The following is a 19,970-nucleotide window of genomic DNA, read 5'->3' on the forward strand; positions in this document are numbered from 1 at the left end:
TCGTAAAGCCTAGAATACCAGACTAACCTGACATGTAACTTGCATTTGTTAACAGGCATATAACACCAAATCTAGAAGTTGTCACTAACTAGAGTCAAAAAGAGTGCCTCGGTCCCTTTTGCTTGGTAAGCTACTCTGACTCTTCAAGCCCCCTAGTGGACATACACTACACAAGGCGGACTTCCTCTCTGGGTGGAAAGCAATGAAAGGAGTCCGCTGCCCCCCCCCCACACAAAAAAGCAGCTCCACCCACGCATGCACGTAGATCAACAGAATAGAGCTTGAAGCCACCTTAAACCATCACCTCGCTGACTGTCATTTTTCTACATACATACATACATGCATACGTGAGAATGCTGTTCATTGACTACAGCTCAGCGTTCAACACCATCCTTAAAGCTCCTCGCTAAGCTAAGGACCCTGGGACTAAACACCTCCCTCTGTAACTGGATCATAGACTTCCTGACGGGCCAACCCCAGGTGGTAAGGGTCGGCAACAATACGTCTGCCATGCTGATCCTCAAAACTGGGGCCCCTCAGGGGTGTGTGATTAGTCACCTCCTGTACTCCCTGTTCACCCATGCCTTCATGGCCAAACACGTTTCCAACATCATCATTAAGTTTGCTGAGGACACAACAATGGTAGGCCTGATCACCGACAACGATGACAGCCTATAGGGAGGAGGTCAGAAACCTGTCAGTGTGGTGCTGGGACAGCAACCTCTCCCTCAATGTGAGCAAGACAAAAGAGTTGATTGTGGACTACAGGAAAAGGCAGGCCGAACAGGCCCCAACAGGTGTCCACGTCACCAATGAACTATGATGGTCCAGACATACCAAGACAATCATGAAGATTGCACAACAACCTTTCCCCCCTCAGGAGACTGAAAAGATTTGGTATTTGGTCCCCAGATCCTCAAAAAAGTTCTACAGCTGCACCATCGAAAGCATCCTGATCGGTTGCATCACCAACTGGTCTGGCAACTGCTCTGCATCTGACAGTAAGGCACTACAGAGGGTAGTGAGTAACAGCCCAGTACATCACTGGGGTCAAGCTTCCTGCCATCCAGGACCTATATACTTGGCGGTGTTAGCGGAAAGCCCGAAAAAGTGTCAAGGACTCCAGTCACGCAAGTCATAGACTGTTCTCTCTGCTACCTCACAGCAAGCGGCACCGGAGGGCCAAGTCTAGGACCAAAAGGCTCCTTAACAGATTCAAGCCCCAAGCCATAAGACTCCTGAACAATTAATCAAAATGGCCACCCGGACTATTTACATTGACCCCCCCCCCCCCCCTTATTATTTTTTTCCACTGCTGCTACTCGCTGTTTATTATCTCTACGTAGTCACTTTACCCCAACCTACATGTACAAATTACCTCAACAAACTTGTATCCCCGCACATTGACTTGGTACCAGTACCATATACCCTCTGTATATAGCCTCGTTATTGTTATTTTATTGTTACTTTTTATAATTTGTTCATCTAGTTTATTGGGTAAATATTTCTTAACTCTTTCTTGAACTGCATTGTTGGTTAAGTAAGGAAGGATTTCACATAAGGTCTACACGTGTTGTATTCGGCGCATGTGACAAATAAAGTTTGATTTGATATGATCTGCTCCCCAAAACACCTCAAGAACTCTGCCTTCAACAGAAGAGGCAATGAAGACACCTGCTTTGTGTGGCACTTACCTTGCAAACCAATCAAATGGATGTATTCTGAGAGAATGGAAGCAAGTTTATCTTACATTTCCCCAAAGTATGTAGAAGCACCTCAAGTTCCTTTCACACCGTGATCTCCCTCCCATAGGCCTGCTGTAACCTGTGGAGCTGGTTACCAGGAGCTGAGGAAATGCTAACTTGGCACAACTTTCCATAGAGTGGATATTCCACTGACCTTCTAGTGTCTGCTATTTTTTGAAGGGTCTATGTACTGTGCATTTACACATTTTAAATGATTAAGAACTGGATATTGCTCATTGTAGTTACACGATTATCCAGATTTAATAGCTTGTTTTTAAAATCAGAAATGAGCCCCTGATTCGCTTTGATGGTACACCACAACAGCAGCAGCACTGGTTCTCCATAATCAAGCTCTCACAGACACAATATATTTTCCTCAGTATGTATAGCAGTTGCAACATCTAGAATGTATGCAGACACTCACACACCAAGAGACAAATACAGGTGAAATATTTACTCTCTGTCTGGTGACATCTGATACCTTGAATCGACTTCCTCCTGTTATTAGTCTGGGCAGCTTCCACTCATTGTCTGATACACACACACACACGCGCGTGCAAACACACACATACGCGCGCGCGTGCACACACACACACACACACACACCAGCCAACCATCTGCCACTCTTAACCCCTGCTGGTTTGGAGTGTGTATGCGTGGGGGGGGATTGTATGTGTCTTGTACCAGATACATTTCTCAGCTTAGTACAACTGACCTGAGGATAACATTAGCAGCACAAAACAGTGTATGTTTTCTATGTAAATTACTGAGCATCACTGCAGCAAAGACAGAATAGATGCTAGTGCTGTAGACAGGGTTAAAGTCACACTCCAGTCTCCTTTTCACCTATTTTAACCCCTGATTTACAAAAGGCATATCTCAATAGGTGGTCCAGGTATCCTCATGACATGGCACATTTGGGGAGTGAGTGTATATTACTGTATTTATACATAAGATATTGTTTTTCAACAGGAAAAGTAGGAAAAATTGCTGGAGTGCATCGTTATAAAGAAAAATAACATGGAACAAATAGCTGACCCTGAATATACAATTGATGTTTATTAGCTACCATTATTTAAATGTATTGCCATTCTATGGGGAGATACTATTGGGACACTAAAACCTGCACATTTATTTTATGTTTTTACACGTACCAACAAATGGATGTGATCATTCTACAGTGGTCCCTGCAGCATATACTCAAACTGGTTTGTTTAGAACGCTTATTTGGAACGTCCAGTTTCAATTGACGCAACAATCAGCATTTGAGTTGGCCACACTGTTTTTTCACAGAAACATTTTGCACAAACAAAGTCCTTACAAAGTTATGTCCAGAATGTGACCAGTTTATTTTTGGATACAATGTTCAGACATTCACAGAAGTAGGGACAGCATAACACAATCATCCAAACCGGGAAATCTAGGCTACATTTGTCCTAGCGCTAACTGAGTAAAGATTGACATAACACAAGCGGTCATATTTTTATATCTCGGCTGACAGACACTGCAATATCAATTAGCTAATTGCAATGACTATTTATAATAACCTCATTATAACATATTTGGTCTGACAGATGTTAACGTGACACCCAGAATAATTCGTATAATGTCAACAAACATGGCGCCACGCATACACATAGCTGGCAAATAGCTTAGCATTAGCTCATTATAATCAGTACAACCTTCAAAAAAGTATTTTACCTACATCATAGGTGTCCATTACAATCTAACTATTTGTCACCAGTACTTGATAACATGTGAATAAAAGTGTAAATACATTATGCTCCATACATACATACATACATACATACATACATACATACATACATACATACATACATACATACATACATACATACATACATACATACATACATACATACATACATACATACATACATACATACATACATACATACATACATACATACATACAAGTCGTTCCACCTTTTAAGTTGCGTCATACTGCATCACACCTTGCGGGCTGCAGCAGAATTCTATGACGCCTTATTTAATTGTCAGCCATTGTTGCCATTAATGCTAGTTAGTGCTAGTTTGACCACCAGAGGGCATTTTTGAGAAGCATTTGACAGTTTTTAATATTGGCTGCACACGAGAATTTAAAACCTTTTTTTGTAAGAACAAGGTATATGGGATTGATTTAAAGAAATGTAGATTCATTAATTTGATTAATATTATGGTGTTTCTTTTCCAAGAAAAACAAAAAACGAAACACTCAAGGTTTCCGTTAGAAAAATATGGTGCTGGGAGCTGGGGGGGGGGGGCAACTAAAATATAGCTGATATGTACTGTACAGTAGTTGAAATAAACAACTGCATTTTGAAAGTATTTTTTATCGTTATTTCATTAACGAAAGCATAAATATGTTGATTAACAGATACTGTGTAAAACTTAAGTTAAGGGGATATTCACACCTACATTAGCCGGGCTACTAATTTTTGGATGACAGATTGGCTCTCGGAACTCATTAACTCCTCCTTCCCCTCGGACCGCTGTAAGACATCGTACCTCATCACGCTGATGTCCGGGAGGGCTCTCGCCTGGGCTACGGCAGTACGGGAACAACAGTCAGCCATATGCTTCAGTCTGGAGGAGTTTGTGGCGGAGGTAAAGAATGTTTTTGATGCTCCATTGTCCGGGAGAGATGCTGCCTGGAAGTTACTCCAGCTTCGGCAAGACTCTCGCTGTGTGGCAGACTATGTGATGGATTTCTGCACCTTGGCAGCTGAGAGTGCCTGGAACCGTTGTTCGACATTTTCCTGCACGAAGTATCGGAGGAAGTAAAGGACGAGCTTGCAGCCTGGGAACAGACGGATCTTGACTCGCTCATCACCTTGACCATTCGGATCAATGGGCGACTACAGGAATGAAGAAAGGAGAGGAGAGGAGATTTCATTCATCCTCCCAAGGATTCCACCTCGCCTCCGAGGCATCTTGGAAGTCCCTGACAGCTCCGTTGCCGAGAGAACCCGAGGCTACCCAAGTTCCCCCGAGAGTCTCCCCGAAGTCGGCTGATTCATGATGGATCTGAAAATCTTCTCCTACAAAACATCCCTGCTCATGGCTTGGCATCAGCTAAATGTGTGGAAGAAATCAATGCGTTATCCGCACAGCTTTCCTTTACTCAGTTCGACCCGGGCAACTCTAAGGTGAAGTTGATTCCAAATGCGGCCTTCGTCCTGAAACTCATGGCTATGGCCTACAAGTATGTATTTCCCTTTCCAACTCCTCATTTTACTTCTGAAGAGCAACAGAGGTTACATGCCAAGAAGGTATACCCAAATGCGCTTCAACCCAGCTTAAACAGAAAAGGGGTAATCCAGTGATTGAAATCACAAAAACATTTCTTACCCCGGGATACTTCACCTGGTGACTATCTGGGAGAATAAAGAAAAAGAAGCACTCTGTTACTGCATAAATCTGATAGATTTATTGATGGGACAAGTAAAGAATTGGCTTATGTTTTGGCATGAATCACCTTCATCCTAGCCTTGAGTAGGATAAAATGTGGGTTGTAACTATATACCCTCGCAGGTGAGTGTCCCACTCATCATGTCAATCAAACATGCCAATAATATAAATACTGTCAGTAGTAGCCAGTGTTGTGTTCAAGACCACCAAAAGCAAGACTGAGTCAAGACCAAGAACGTAGCAAAACGAGTCCAAATCGAGACCAAGACCGGAGGGGGGCGAGACCAAGTCAAAACCAAGACCAGAAAAATGCGTGTCCAATTCAAGACCATGATCGTAATTCTTTCAAATTACCACCATAATAAGAGTTCAAAATATCCAGTATTTCCGTGTTCATATTTCAGAAGGACATATGGATTCTTTAGACATTCTAAATAGTGAAAAAATGCATGCTGAGGGAAAATAGAGCCACTATTATTATTATTACCGTGGGGAACAATGGGCCTTCTACGCCTTCAGGGAAGAGTTTGAGTTATAAAATTATGATAATAATAATAATAATAATAATAATAATAATAATAATAATAATAATAATAATAATGATAATGTTATAATTATTTTCAATGTTGTTCTGATTCCATTTGTTCAATTTATTCAAACAAGGAAAGGGTTAACATTGAAGAGGACGGTAGCTTTTGTTGTGTGGCTAGTTTGCAGAGGTTGTAGCAGGTGTTATCAAAGAGGATGTTGTTGCTAATTTGTTAGCTTCTCTCTTTTACATTTACATTTTACATTTAAGTCATTTAGCAGACGCTCTTATCCAGAGCGACTTACAAATTGGTGCATTCACCTTATGACATCCAGTGGAACAACCACTTTACAATAGTGCATCTAAATATTTTAAGGGGGGTGAGAAGGATTACTTTATCCTATCCTAGGTATTCCTTAAAGAGGTGGGGTTTCAGGTGTCTCCGGAAGGTGGTGATTGACTCCGCTGTCCTGGCGTCGTGAGGGAGTTTGTTCCACCATTGGGGAGCCAGAGCAGCGAACAGTTTTGACTGAGCTGAGCGGGAACTGTACTTCCTCAGTGGTAGGGAGGCGAGCAGGCCAGAGGTGGATGAACGCAGTGCCCTTATTTGGGTGTAGGGCCTGATCAGAGCCTGGAGGTACTGAGGTGCCGTTCCCCTCACAGCTCCGTAGGCAAGCACCATGGTCTTGTAGCGGATGCGAGCTTCAACTGGAAGCCAGTGGAGAGAGCGGAGGAGCGGGGTGACGTGAGAGAACTTGGGAAGGTTGAACACTAGACGGGCTGCGGCGTTCTGGATGAGTTGTAGGGGTTTAATGGCACAGGCAGGGAGCCCAGCCAACAGCGAGTTGCAGTAATCCAGACGGGAGATGACAAGTGCCTGGATTAGGACCTGCGCCGCTTCCTGTGTGAGGCAGGGTCGTACTCTGCGGATGTTGTAGAGCATGAACCTACAGGAACGGGCCACCGCCTTGATGTTAGTTGAGAACGACAGTTTGTTGTCCAGGATCACGCCAAGGTTCTTAGCGCTCTGGGAGGAGGACACAATGGAGTTGTCAACCGTGATGGCGAGATCATGGAACGGGCAGTCCTTCCCCGGGAGGAAGAGCAGCTCCGTCTTGCCGAAGTTCAGCTTGAGGTGGTGATCCGTCATCCACACTGATATGTCTGCCAGACATGCAGAGATGCGATTCGCCACCTGGTCATCAGAAGGGGGAAAGGAGAAGATTAATTGTGTGTCGTCTGCATAGCAATGATAGGAGAGACCATGTGAGGTTATGACAGAGCCAAGTGACTTGGTGTATAGCGAGAATAGGAGAGGGCCTAGAACAGAGCCCTGGGGGACACCAGTGGTGAGAGCGCGTGGTGAGGAGACAGATTCTCGCCACGCCACCTGGTAGGAGCGACCTGTCAGGTAGGACGCAATCCAAGCGTGGGCCGCGCCGGAGATGCCCAACTCGGAGAGGGTGGAGAGGAGGATCTGATGGTTCACAGTATCGAAGGCAGCCGATAGGTCTAGAAGGATGAGAGCAGAGGAGAGAGAGTTAGCTTTAGCGGTGCGGAGCGCCTCCGTGATACAGAGAAGAGCAGTCTCAGTTGAATGACTAGTCTTGAAACCTGACTGATTTGGATCAAGAAGGTCATTCTGAGAGAGATAGCGGGAGAGCTGACCAAGGACGGCACGTTCAAGAGTTTTGGAGAGAAAAGAAAGAAGGGATACTGGTCTGTAGTTGTTGACATCGGAGGGATCGAGTGTAGGTTTTTTCAGAAGGGGTGCAACTCTCGCTCTCTTGAAGACGGAAGGGACGTAGCCAGCGGGTTGCATTCTTTTCAAGAATAACAAGAAGCTACGTTTCAAATTATCATCATCTGGTGAGCAGCGCAATTGTTGCTGTTAGCCAACTATTTGAAAATAACTTGTGCGTGAAACATTGTTGCATTTAAAGTGGAACTGACAGCATTTCAGCAACATGAAATCGTATTAATATCTGTTCATATACACCCCCAGGAAGAATGACACCTTTAAAACATTTTCTGACAAGCGACTACCTACATATGGTAATTCTTACATTTTCATAAATTCTTAGGTTTTGGAATTACGTATACTAACGCATTTGTGAAAATTCTATAGCAATATAGAGTGGGAAAGTGTCTGTGCGTTTGGACAATTAATAGACCCTGCAGTAAACAAAACCGAATAAAAACATCTGTCTTGTCCACGAGCAGTATACACAGACCCGTGTCCTATAGCCAATCAGAGCTACAGTAGGCCTTTATACAAACAAGCCATTTGCCACACGGGCCTGCCATCTTTAACTTTAAACTGAACTTTGTGTTTATAGGCAGTTACAACAATGCGGCTTTAGATCATTAAAACACATTTACCAAAAGCCACAAAATATCCCGGAATAGATTTCTGCAAATATGTAAACACCTCGGGAGTTCTCTTACATTTGGGAACTTTACAGTCCTGTTGATCAAACAACCATGAAAAGGTAGGCTCTCTCTCCCTCAGTTTTGCACATCAACAACAACAACATCAACAACTAATGCTAGCCAGAGCAAGATGAGCTAAAATCTAACAAAGGATTAATTAGATAAACCCTCTCAAACGTTTTCAGTTAGTTGGCTGTAAAAATTGCACTGAGAAATGATGGGAAATTGTAGCCTCCTCGTCCTTCTGCAGTTTGCCTGCCAACGCATACTTGTCCCAATCAAGCACCCAAGTTAACTGGATAATGTTGGCTAGCTACAGTGCCTTGCGAAAGTATTCGGCCCCCTTGAACTTTGCGACCTTTTGCCACATTTCAGGCTTCAAACAAAGATATAAAACTGTATTTTTTTGTGAAGAATCAACAACAAGTGGGACACAATCCTGAAGTGGAATGACATTTATTGGATATTTCAAACTTTTTTAACAAATCAAAAACTGAAAAATTGGGCGTGCAAAATTATTCAGCCCCCTTAAGTTAATACTTTGTAGCGCCACCTTTTGCTGCGATTACAGCTGTACGTCGCTTGGGGTATGTCTCTATCTGTTTTGCACATCGAGAGACTGAAATTTTTTCCCATTCCTCCTTGCAAAATAGCTCGAGCTCAGTGAGGTTGGATGGAGAGCATTTGTGAACAGCAGTTTTCAGTTCTTTCCACAGATTCTCGATTGGATTCAAGTCTGGACTTTGACTTGACCATTCTAACACCTGGATATGTTTATTTTTGAACCATTCCATTGTAGATTTTCTTTTATGTTTTGGATCATTGTCTTGTTGGAAGACAAATCTCCGTCCCAGTCTCAGGTCTTTTGCAGACTCCATCAGGTTTTCTTCCAGAATGGTCCTGTATTTGGCTCCATCCATCTTCCCATCAATTTTAACCATCTTCCCTGTCCCTGCTGAAGAAAAGCAGGCCCAAACCATGATGCTGCCACCACCATGTTTGACAGTGGGGATGGTATGTTCAGGGTGATGAGTTGTGTTGCTTTTACGCCAAACATAACGTTTTGCATTGTTGCCAAAAAGTTCAATTTTGGTTTCATCTGACCAGAGCACCTTCTTCCACATGTTTGGTGTGTCTCCCAGGTGGCTTGTGGCAAACTTTAAACGACACTTTTTATGGATATCTTTAAGAAATGGCTTTCTTCTTGCCACTCTTCCATAAAGGCCAGATTTGTGCAATATACGACTGATTGTTCGCCTATGGACAGAGTCTCCCACCTCAGCTGTAGATCTCTGCAGTTCATCCAGAGTGATCATGGGCCTCTTGGCTGCATCTCTGATCAGTCTTCTCCTTGTATGAGCTGAATGTTTAGAGGGACGGCCAGGTCTTGGTAGATTTGCAGTGGTCTGATACTCCTTCCATTTCAATATTATCGCTTGCACAGTGCTCCTTGGGATGTTTAAAGCTTGGGAAATATTTTTGTATCCAAATCCGGCTTTAAACTTCTTCACAACAGTATCTCGGACCTGCCTGGTGTGTTCCTTGTTCTTCACGATGCTCTCAGCCTGAAATGTGGCAAAAGGTCGCAAAGTTCAAGGGGGCCGAATACTTTCGCAAGGCACTGTAGCTACTTCCAGACACAAATGAGAGAACATCTCACTCTGACCATTTCATTCGCCATAGCAGAGCTAGTTAGGCTGTTTACTTGATATCTAGAGCATTCTTGACTAACTATTACTATTTCTGTTACATTTTAGTGACACCGGCCTTAGACCGCTGAGCCACTCAGGAGCCCCAGCATTAGTTACATTCGTCCATTTTTGTCCAGCATATTGAGTCATTGAAACTGAAACAGTGTATCCCGAATGGAGGCAACAAACAATGTACCAGGCCAGCTGTGATTTGCAACCTGACAGCAATATTTTTTGGACTACCAAGACATTTCTTGGTTGAATTATATTAATCATGAAATGAACTGCATCCATCTATTCTGCCAACAATGCCTTAGTGTATATGTCATGGAACGTTGAGTCAAATTGAACCTATTTTTAAAACCACTTATAAAGTTGGCTTTGTACCATAAACTGGGAATTAGATATTTTTGACTGATATTATGATTTTTTTTTTTTCATATCTGCAAAATAGTTAAACCGCTGTCAGTTCCACTTTAAACTTTAGGTCAGTGGTTACTTTTTTGAAATGTTTTTTTTGCAATGGGAAGTAATAGTTGTAATTTTCGATTGGGAAATACTTAATGGTTGTGTTTTTGTATTGTTATGATTGAGACCTGGCTTATTATGTCAGAGTGAATGGACTGCTTATCCTTTAACATCATGCCGTGTGTGACTGCTGTCTTTTCATTGGCCCTATGCAGCCGTGCAGTGGTGCCTGGGGAAGTGGATATATGCAAAAGAATGGCAAAAAATGTATGAAAAATCCTGTTTTCCTATCTTTTTGTTTTTGTATATATTTCAGGTTTTCACTCTCAAAACCACTTTTTTATTTATAGAAAAACATACAATAATGTGATGGTCTAAGTGTACAACAATGCTTAAACCACATCAATCTGATTGGGTGGGCCTGTTAGGGCCTGGTTCACCAGTGAATGGGACTCTGTCCACCCAGACCCATCCTTGTCTACACCCCTGATGCTAACAGTGCATCAACACTTAGGACTAAACTTTTTAAGTGCCTGGTTTGCATACCCATTGTTGGCTTAGTTAGCATTTACCCTACTGGCTACCGATGTAATTCATCTGTGAGCTACTCCATGAAAAAAACAGTTGAGAGCTGGATACTTTTTCTGCCTGCAGATTCTATTCCGCTGAAGCTAGGCTGTGTGTGGCACGCATGTGAATATACTTTGTGCATGATTTCTCTATTGTACTACAAAATTGATCAAATGTTTACTTCCACTACTATACTTTGATAAGAATCCGTAGGAATTAAAACGTGAGCATATGCAGAAAAATAAAGTGGGTATCCGGCGTATAACTGCGTATAGTCTCCACTACACCACTGGCCCTTTGTGTTTTACAAAAAGTACACTCTCCATTATGAGTGCACTGGCATTATGGTTGCTGTCCTTTCAGAATCACCAACCTGTCACACACTGAAGGCCTATAGGTTTGCCACTGCAACAACATGTCTATCTATAATAGATATAAAGACTGTTAAGACACTGTATTAATGTTTCAAGAAAAGTGAATCTATCTGGCTCGGGGAAGCGGTTTTCTGCGCTGACTGAATGAAAGCTGGTAATTATTATTTCTTTACTCAGCTTGTCTCGGCTGGTCTAGGGAATAAATTACTTGTCCTCACTGTCTAAGACCAAGTCAAGAACAAGTACAAATGTATCCAACACAAGGCCGAGACACTCAGAGGCCGAGTACTACTAACTACTACTAACACTGGTAGTAGCAACTATACAGGTTATTCAAGCAAGAGCATGATCATCATTCAAGATTAATTCAGACAATTTGGCTCGAGCGATCTAAGCAGTCGATCAAAAGTGCCTCTCTAATAATTTCCTCACTATATTGCCAGTTCTAGAGGAAAGCATTTCAAGGTAGAGGCTGAGCCCTGATTGGCATTCACGTAATGCCGTGCAATTGCAGGTTATTCAAGCAAGAGGATAATCATCATTCAAGATTCATTCAGACCCTTTGGCTCGAGCGATCTAAACAGTCGATCCAAAGTGCCTCTCTCTAACAATTTCCCCACTATATTGCCAGTTCTAGAGCAAATAATTTCAAGGTAGAGGCTGAGCCCTGAATGGCATTCACGTAATGCCGTGCAATTGCAATATTACAGTGCCATGCAGAAGTATTCATCCCTCTTGGCGTTTTTCCTATTTTGTTGCATGACAACCTGTAATTTAAATTGATTTTTATTTGGATTGGACATGGGCATGGACATACACAAAATAGTCCAAATTGGTGAAGTGAAATGAAAAAGAATGACCTGTTTAAAAAAATATACATATATAAAAATGGAAAAGTGGTGCGTGCATATGTATTCACCCTCTTTGCTATAAAGCCCCTACATACGATCTGATGCAACCAAATACCTTCAGATGGCACATAATTAGTTAAATAAATTTCAGCTGTATGTAATATTGGTGTCACATGATCTGTCACACGATCTCAGAATATATACACCTGTTCTGAAAGACCCCAGTGTCTTCAACACCACTAAGCAAGGGCCACCACCAAGCAAGCGGCACCATGAAGACCAAGGAGCTCTCCAAACAGGTCAGGGACAAAGTTGTGGAGAAGTACAGATCAGGGTTGGGCTTTAAGAAAATAACCACAACTTTGAACATCCCCGGAGCACCATTAAATTCATTATTAAAAAATATGGCACCACAATAAACCTGCCAATAGAGGGCCGCCCATCAACAGTCACGGACTAGGCAAGGAGGGCATTAATCAGAGAGGCAACAAGGAGACCAAAGATAACCCTGAAGGAGCTGCAAAGCTCCACAGCGGAGATTGGAGTATCTGTCCATAGGACCACTTTAAGCCATACACTCCACAGAGCTAGGCTTTACTGAAGAGTGGCCAGAAAAAAAGCAATTGCTTAAAGAAGAGAATAAGCAAACACTTTTGGTGTTCGACAAAAGGCATGTGGGAGACTCCCCAAAGATATGGAAGAAGGTACTCTGGTCAGATGAGACTAAAATGTAGCTTTTTGGCCATCAAGGAAAACGCTTTCTGGCGCAAAAAACACCTCTCATCACCTCGAGAACACCATCCCCACAGTGAAGCATGCTGGTGGCAGCATCATGGGGATGTTTTTCCATCGGCAGGGACTTTTTTCCCTTTTTTTATCTACTCTGTCATTGACTTGTTTGTGTTATTGGCTTGTTTATTGTTTACTCCATGTGTAACTCTGTGTTGTTGTCTGTGTCACACTGCTTTGCTTTATCTTGACCAGGTCGCATTTGTAAATGAGAACTTGTTCTCAACTACTATGTAGGGGCGCCCGAGATGGCATAGCAGTTCAGACGTCTTTTGTCCTCGTCTTGTCGTGTCCTGTATATATATATATTTACAACTTTTTTTCACATACATTTTTTTATTTTCCATCAACTCATCTTCAAAACACTCTCCTGCAACCCGCCTCACCAATTTATATTTATAAATAAGTATTATTTACCTCAAATCTGCAATCCTCCAAGAAGCTAGCCAGAAGCTAGCCAGAAACTCCAAGAAGCTAGCCAGAAGCTAGCCAGGAGCTAGCTAGAAGCTAATCAGAAGCTAGTTCAGAAGCTAGTTAGATTCTTTACTGGCAAATCGTTAGTATTCAGCTAACCACGGTTTGTGGTCATCAGCTATCCTTTAGCTCGAAAATCTATCGCCAGTTTTGTATGGCGCAGTGCGGCTCGGAACGGAACATACCGAACCAATTTTTCTCTCCATGTCCTTGGATTTCAACTGCTCTCTGGACATTCATTCCCGGATCTCACAGCTAGCTAGCTGCTATCCGTGTGTCTATCTGCTCTCGTCGATTCCGGAGCAAACATCAATTACTCCGGAGCTAGCCAGCTCCGTCAATCACTCCTGAGCTCCGTCAATCACTCCTGGGCTGCAGTCACCTATCCGGACCCGTTTTACTGCCTACGAGGAGCCCCACCGGGCCTTCACAACTGGACTGCCGAAGGAGATCCGGCTGGCTCCTCCGTCTCGACGTTACCCATCTGCGGCCTGCTAACCGTTAGCTGTCTTACCGGCTGCTCTCAGAATAGACAATCGGACAATTTATTTATTTTTATTATTATTATTATGTTTATTCTTGGGCCTCTATAACTATATCTATTGTTTTTATTTTATTTTTGTTGTTGTGTGATTTGGACTAATCCCCTCTACCACACGGAACCCCACTAATCTACTGACGGAACGCAAGAGGTGGCTAACAACAGACCCCCTTCCTATGCTAGCTTGCTACCGATGTCCTGGCTAGCTGTCTAAATCGCCTTGACCCCGAAACCAACCACTCCACTCACTGGACTCTTTTGATCACTCGACTAAGGATGCCTCTCCTTAATGTCAATATGTCTTGTCCATTGCTGTTCTGGTTAGTGTTTATTGGCTTATTTCACTGTAGAGCCTCTAGTCCTGCTCACTATACATTATCCAATTTATTAGTTCCACCACCCACACATGCAATGACATCTCCTGGTTTCAATGATGTTTCTAGAGACAATATCTCTCTCTTCATCACTCAATACCTAGGTTTACCTCCACTGTATTCACATCCTACCATACCTTTGTCTGTACATTATACCTTGATGCTATTTTATCGCCCCCAGAAACCTCCTTTTACTCTCTGTTCCAGACGTTATAGACGACCAATTCTTATTGCTTTTAGCCGTACCCTTATTCTTCTCCTCCTATGTTCCTCTGGCGATGTAGAGGTGAATCCAGGCCCTGCAATGCCTAGCTCCACTCCTATTCCCCAGGCGCTCTCTTTTGATGACTTCTGTAACCGTAATAGCCTTGGTTTCATGCATGTTAACATTAGAAGCCTCCTCCCTAAGTTTGTTCTATTCTATTGTTCTACTGCTTTAGCACACTCTGCCAACCCGGATGTTCTAGCTGTGTCTGAATCCTGGCTTAGGAAGACCACCAAAAATTCTGAAATTTTAATTCCAAATTACAACATTTTCAGACAAGATAGAACTGTCCTACAATCTAAACTTGATGCCCTCAATCTCACTCAAATTATCAATGAACCTACCAGGTACCCCCCCAAAGGCTTAAACACGGGCACCCTCATAGATATCATCCTAACCAACTTCCCCTCTAAATACACCTCTGCTGTCTTCAACCAAGATCTCAGCGATCACTGCCTCATTGCCTGCATCCGTAATGGGTCAGCGGTCAAACGACCTCCACTCATCACTGTAAAACGCTCCCTGAAACACTTCAGCGAGCAGGCCTTTCTAATCGACCTGGCTGGGGTATCCTGGAAGGATATTGATCTCATCCCGTCAGTAGAGGATGCCTGGATATTTTTTTTAAATGCCTTCCTAACCATCTTAAATAAACATGCCCCATTCAAGAAATTTAGAACCAGGAACAGTTATAGCCCTTGGTTCTCCCCAGACCTGACTGCCCTTAACCAACACAAAAACATCCTATGGCGTTCTGCATTAGCATCGAACAGCCCCCGTGATATGCAGCTATTCAGGGAAGCTAGAAACCGTTATACACAGGCAGTTAGAAAAGCCAAGGCTTTCCTGCAACACTAACTCAAAAAAGTTCTGGGACACTGTAAAGTCCATGGAGAATAAGAACACCTCCTCCCAGCTGCCCACTGCACTGAAGATAGGAAACACTGTCACCACTGATAAATCCACCATAATTGAGAATTTCAATAAGCATTTTTCTACGGCTGGCCATGCTTTCCACCTGGCTACTCCTACCCCGGTCAACAGCACTGCACCCCCAACAGCAACTCGCCCAAGCCTTGCCCATTTCTCCTTCTCCCAAATCCATTCAGCTGATGTTCTGAAAGAGCTGAAAAATCTGGACCCCTACAAATCAGCCGGGCTAGACAATCTGGACCCTTTCTTTCTAAAATTATCTGCCGAAATTGTTGCCACCCCTATTACTAGCCTGTTCAACCTCTCTTTCGTGTCGTCTGAGATTCCCAAAGATTGGAAAGCAGCTGCGGTCATCCCCCTCTTCAAAGGGGGGGACACTCTTGACCCAAACTGCTACAGACCCAGATATCTATCCTACCATGCCTTTCTAAGGTCTTCGAAAGCCAAGTCAACAAACAGATTACCGACCATTTCGAATCTCACCATACCTTCTCTGCTATGCAATCTGGTTTCAGAGCTGGTCATGGGTGCACCTCAGCCACGCTCAAGGTCCTAAACGATATCTTAACCGCCATCGATAAGAAACATTACTGTGCAGCCGTATTCATTGATCTGGCCAAGGCTTTCGATTCTGTCAACCACCACATCCTCATCGGCAGACTCGACAGCCTTGGTTTCTCAAATGATTGCCTCGCCTGGTTCACCAACTACTTCTCTGATAGAGTTCAGTGTGTCAAATCGGAGGGTCTGCTGTCCGGACCTCTGGCAGTCTCTATGGGGGTGCCACAGGTTGCTCCAATTGCTCTTAAATACAAGTAAAACTAAATGCATGCTCTTCAACCGATCGCTACCTGCACCTACCCGCCTGTCCAACATCACTACTCTGGACGGCTCTGACTTAGAATACGTGGACAACTACAAATACCTAGGTGTCTGGTTAGACTGTAAACTCTCCTTCCAGACCCATATCAAACATCTCCAATCCAAAGTTAAATCTAGAATTGGCTTCCTATTTCGCAACAAAGCATCCTTCACTCATGCTGCCAAACATACCCTTGTAAAACTGACCATCCTACCAATCCTCGACTTTGGCAATGTCATTTACAAAATAGCCTCCAATACCATACTCAACAAATTGGATGCAGTCTATCACAGTGCAATCCCTTTTGTCACCAAAGCCCCATATACTACCCACCATTGCGACCTGTACGCTCTCGTTGGCTGGCCTTCGCTTCATACTCGTCGCCAAACCCACTGGCTCCATGTCATCTACAAGACCCTGCTAGGTAAAGTCCCCCCTTATCTCAGCTCGCTGGTCACCATAGCATCTCCCACCTGTAGCACACGCTCCAGCAGGTATATCTCTCTGGTCACCCCCAAAACTAATTCTTTCTTTGGCCGCCTCTCCTTCCAGTTCTCTGCTGCCAGTGACTGGAACGAACTGCAAAAATCTCTGAAACTGGAAACACTTATCTCCCTCACTAGCTTTAAGCACCAACTGTCAGAGCATCTTACAGATTACTGCACCTGTACATAGCCCACCTATAATTTAGCCCAAACAACTACCTCTTTCCCAACTGTATTTAATTTATTTATTTATTTGGATCCTTTGCACCCCATTATTTTTATTTCTACTTTGCACATTCTTCCATTGCAAAACTACCATTCCAGTGTTTTACTTGATATATTGTATTTACTTTGCCACCATGGCCTTTTTTGCCTTTACCTCCCTTCTCACCTGATTTGCTCACATTGTATATAGACTTGTTTATACTGTATTATTGACTGTATGTTTGTTTTACTCCATGTGTAACTCTGTGTCGTTGTATCTGTCGAACTGCTTTGCTTTATCTTGGCCAGGTCGCAATTGTAAATGAGAACTTGTTCTCAACTTGCCTACCTGGTTAAATAAAGGTGAAATAAAATAAATTTAAAAAACTAGCCTACCTGGTTAAATAAAGGTGAAATGAAATTTTACATTTAAAAAAAACTGGTCAGAATGAAAGGAATGATGGATGGTACCTTATACAGGGAAATTCTTGAGGGAAACCTGTTTCAGTCTTCCATAGATTTGAGACTGGGACAGAGGTTCATCTTCCAGCAGGACAATGAGCCTAAGCATACTGCCAAAGCAACACTCGAGTGGTTTAAGGGGAAACATTTAAATGTCTTGGAATGGCCTAGTCAAAGCCCAGCGGAACCCATCCAACTTGAAGGAGCTGGAGCAGTCAAATGCACAAGGTCCTCTACTCCGACAATTAATCCACAGATAAAAGGGTAAACCGAGTTTGTTATTCGTAATCTCTTCCCCTTCAAGCTTCTTCTTCTTATTTGGACTTTATATGGTGGTTGGCAACCAACTTTAACGTGCATTACAGCTAAGGACTGGACTGGAGTGTGGATCTCAGTTCATCTTTCAATCACCCACATGGGTATATGGCTCCTAAAAACCAATGAGGAGATGGGAGAGGTGGAAATTGCAGCACATCGAGAGTCACAAATAGAACCAAGTTCTATTTTAGAGCATGGCCACACAGACACTCGTTGACTCACGCGAGCAGTGTGGTTGCAATGATTGAATAACATGTACGCGTAAGTTTATTTTGCAACGCTTGCACATGTGACGTGAGTGGTGTAATTAGCATGTTAGTTCCAATAGAACCAAGATGAAGCAGAGTAGGTGATCTCCGCATGTGTGGTTCCCACCGTGAAGCATTGAGGAGGAAGTGTGATGGTGTGGGGGTGCTTTGCTGGTGACACTGTCGGGATTAATTTAGAATTTAAAGCACACTTAAACAGCATGGCTACCACAGCATTCTGCAGCGATACGCCATCGCATCTGGTTTGTGCTTAGTGGGACTATCATTTGTTTTTCAACAGAACAATGACTCAACACACCTCCAGGCTGTGTAAAGGCTATTTGAGCCAATAAGGAGAGTGATGGAGTGCTCAGCATTTGTGGGAACTCCTTCAAGCCTGTTGGGAAAACATTCCAGGTGACTACCTCATGAAGCTGGTTCAGACAATGCCAAGAGTTTGCAAAGTTGTTATCAAGGCAAAGGGTGTTTACTTAAAATAATCTAAAATCTAAAATATATTTTGATTTGTTTAACACTTTTTTGGATACCACATGATTCCATATGTGTTATTTCATAGTTGATGTCTTCACTATTATTCTACAATGTAGAAAATAGTTGTTGTTTTTAAACTTAAATGAGGGTGTCCAAACTTTTGACTGGTATTGTATATTTTTTAAGCTTAATTATCCAGATACCTTGCTAAAATACACAAAATAAGTTTTCCCCTTTTTTCTTCTGTCCCTACTAAAAGCTCGGTCAGCACAGGCATGCAGGATGAAAGAGGGAGAAAAGAGCTTTAAACCTTCCATTTAGAACAACAAATGGTGCTGACAGATAGGGCTAGCGTTCTTCTAGCTCTTGGGAAACTTTGCATTATTTAGTTTTTTTAATTATTTCTTACATTATTAGCCCAGAATTTTACATACAGGTATATTACACACAGTCGGGAAGAACTTTTGGATATCAGAGTGGAGGTAACTCACCAGCATTACAACCAGGAATACTGTATCTTAGTTGATGCCGCTCTGACATTGCTCACCCAAATATTTATATATGCTTAATTCCATTCCTTTACATTTGTGCGTTTTGTTGTAAAATTGTTAGATAATACTTGTTACAAATTACTGCACTGTTAGAGCTAGAAACACAAACATTTTGCTACACCCACAATGACATCTGCTAAACATGTGTATGTGACAAATAACATTTGATTTGATTTTTAAAGAGTGAGCTGTGAGACAGAGAGGAGGGAGTTAGTACCCCATTCATAGATGCTAACCGCTTTAGCGCCTATTGACGATTGGGTCTTCTGATCGGGGGTGGTTTGTTAAGAGCCCCGACCCTTGCTCTAAATGTTAACACAGTTTTGAAAACATAAGGAACGTATCTTTCATTTCAGCGAGAAACTATTTTCAAAAACTAAAAGGTTAAATTACTACACACCTTTATAGGGTTATTGTTCCCATATTGCCATATATCCATGTTACAGTGCTTGTTTACGGAAAACAGATGAAAGACAGGTGATTAGCACACGTTGTCCATTCTATCTGCGTCTTCGAACACCGGTGTATAAACGGAAGAGTGACACCACAAATGTGTTGTCACTGAAAAATACTGTCAGCTGCAACTGTGTTAAAACATTGTACAGTAAGTGTGTATTTTGCATTTGTGAAGTTATCCTGATGTTAGCTGAAAGTATATGGATTCAAGTTTATAGAACCGTACCGCAATTGAGAATCGATTCATGTTTAGATGGAGTGTTTAGCTGTTTTGGCTGCCAGCACCAATTCGACTTTAAACAGAACATGTAAGGTCTTTGGACTATAACGAGTAACGTTCGTCTCATTTAGTCCATTATTGGGCTAGGGGTTAGTAGACAGGCACCGGCAGAGATTTATATATATATATAGAGAGAGAGAGCA

At 42.7% G+C, this 19,970-nt stretch overlaps 1 protein-coding gene across 2 annotated transcripts in view; it reads right to left on the reverse strand.

Moving 5' to 3' along the window:
* LOC124031661 (membrane-associated guanylate kinase, WW and PDZ domain-containing protein 1-like) overlaps positions 1-19,970 on the reverse strand; it is a 156,209-nt gene that overhangs the window by 112,328 nt on the left and 23,911 nt on the right. The gene's annotated exons all lie outside the window — the stretch shown is intronic.

This window comes from Oncorhynchus gorbuscha, linkage group LG03 (assembly GCF_021184085.1).
Source record: "Oncorhynchus gorbuscha isolate QuinsamMale2020 ecotype Even-year linkage group LG03, OgorEven_v1.0, whole genome shotgun sequence".
NCBI lineage: Eukaryota > Metazoa > Chordata > Actinopteri > Salmoniformes > Salmonidae > Oncorhynchus > Oncorhynchus gorbuscha.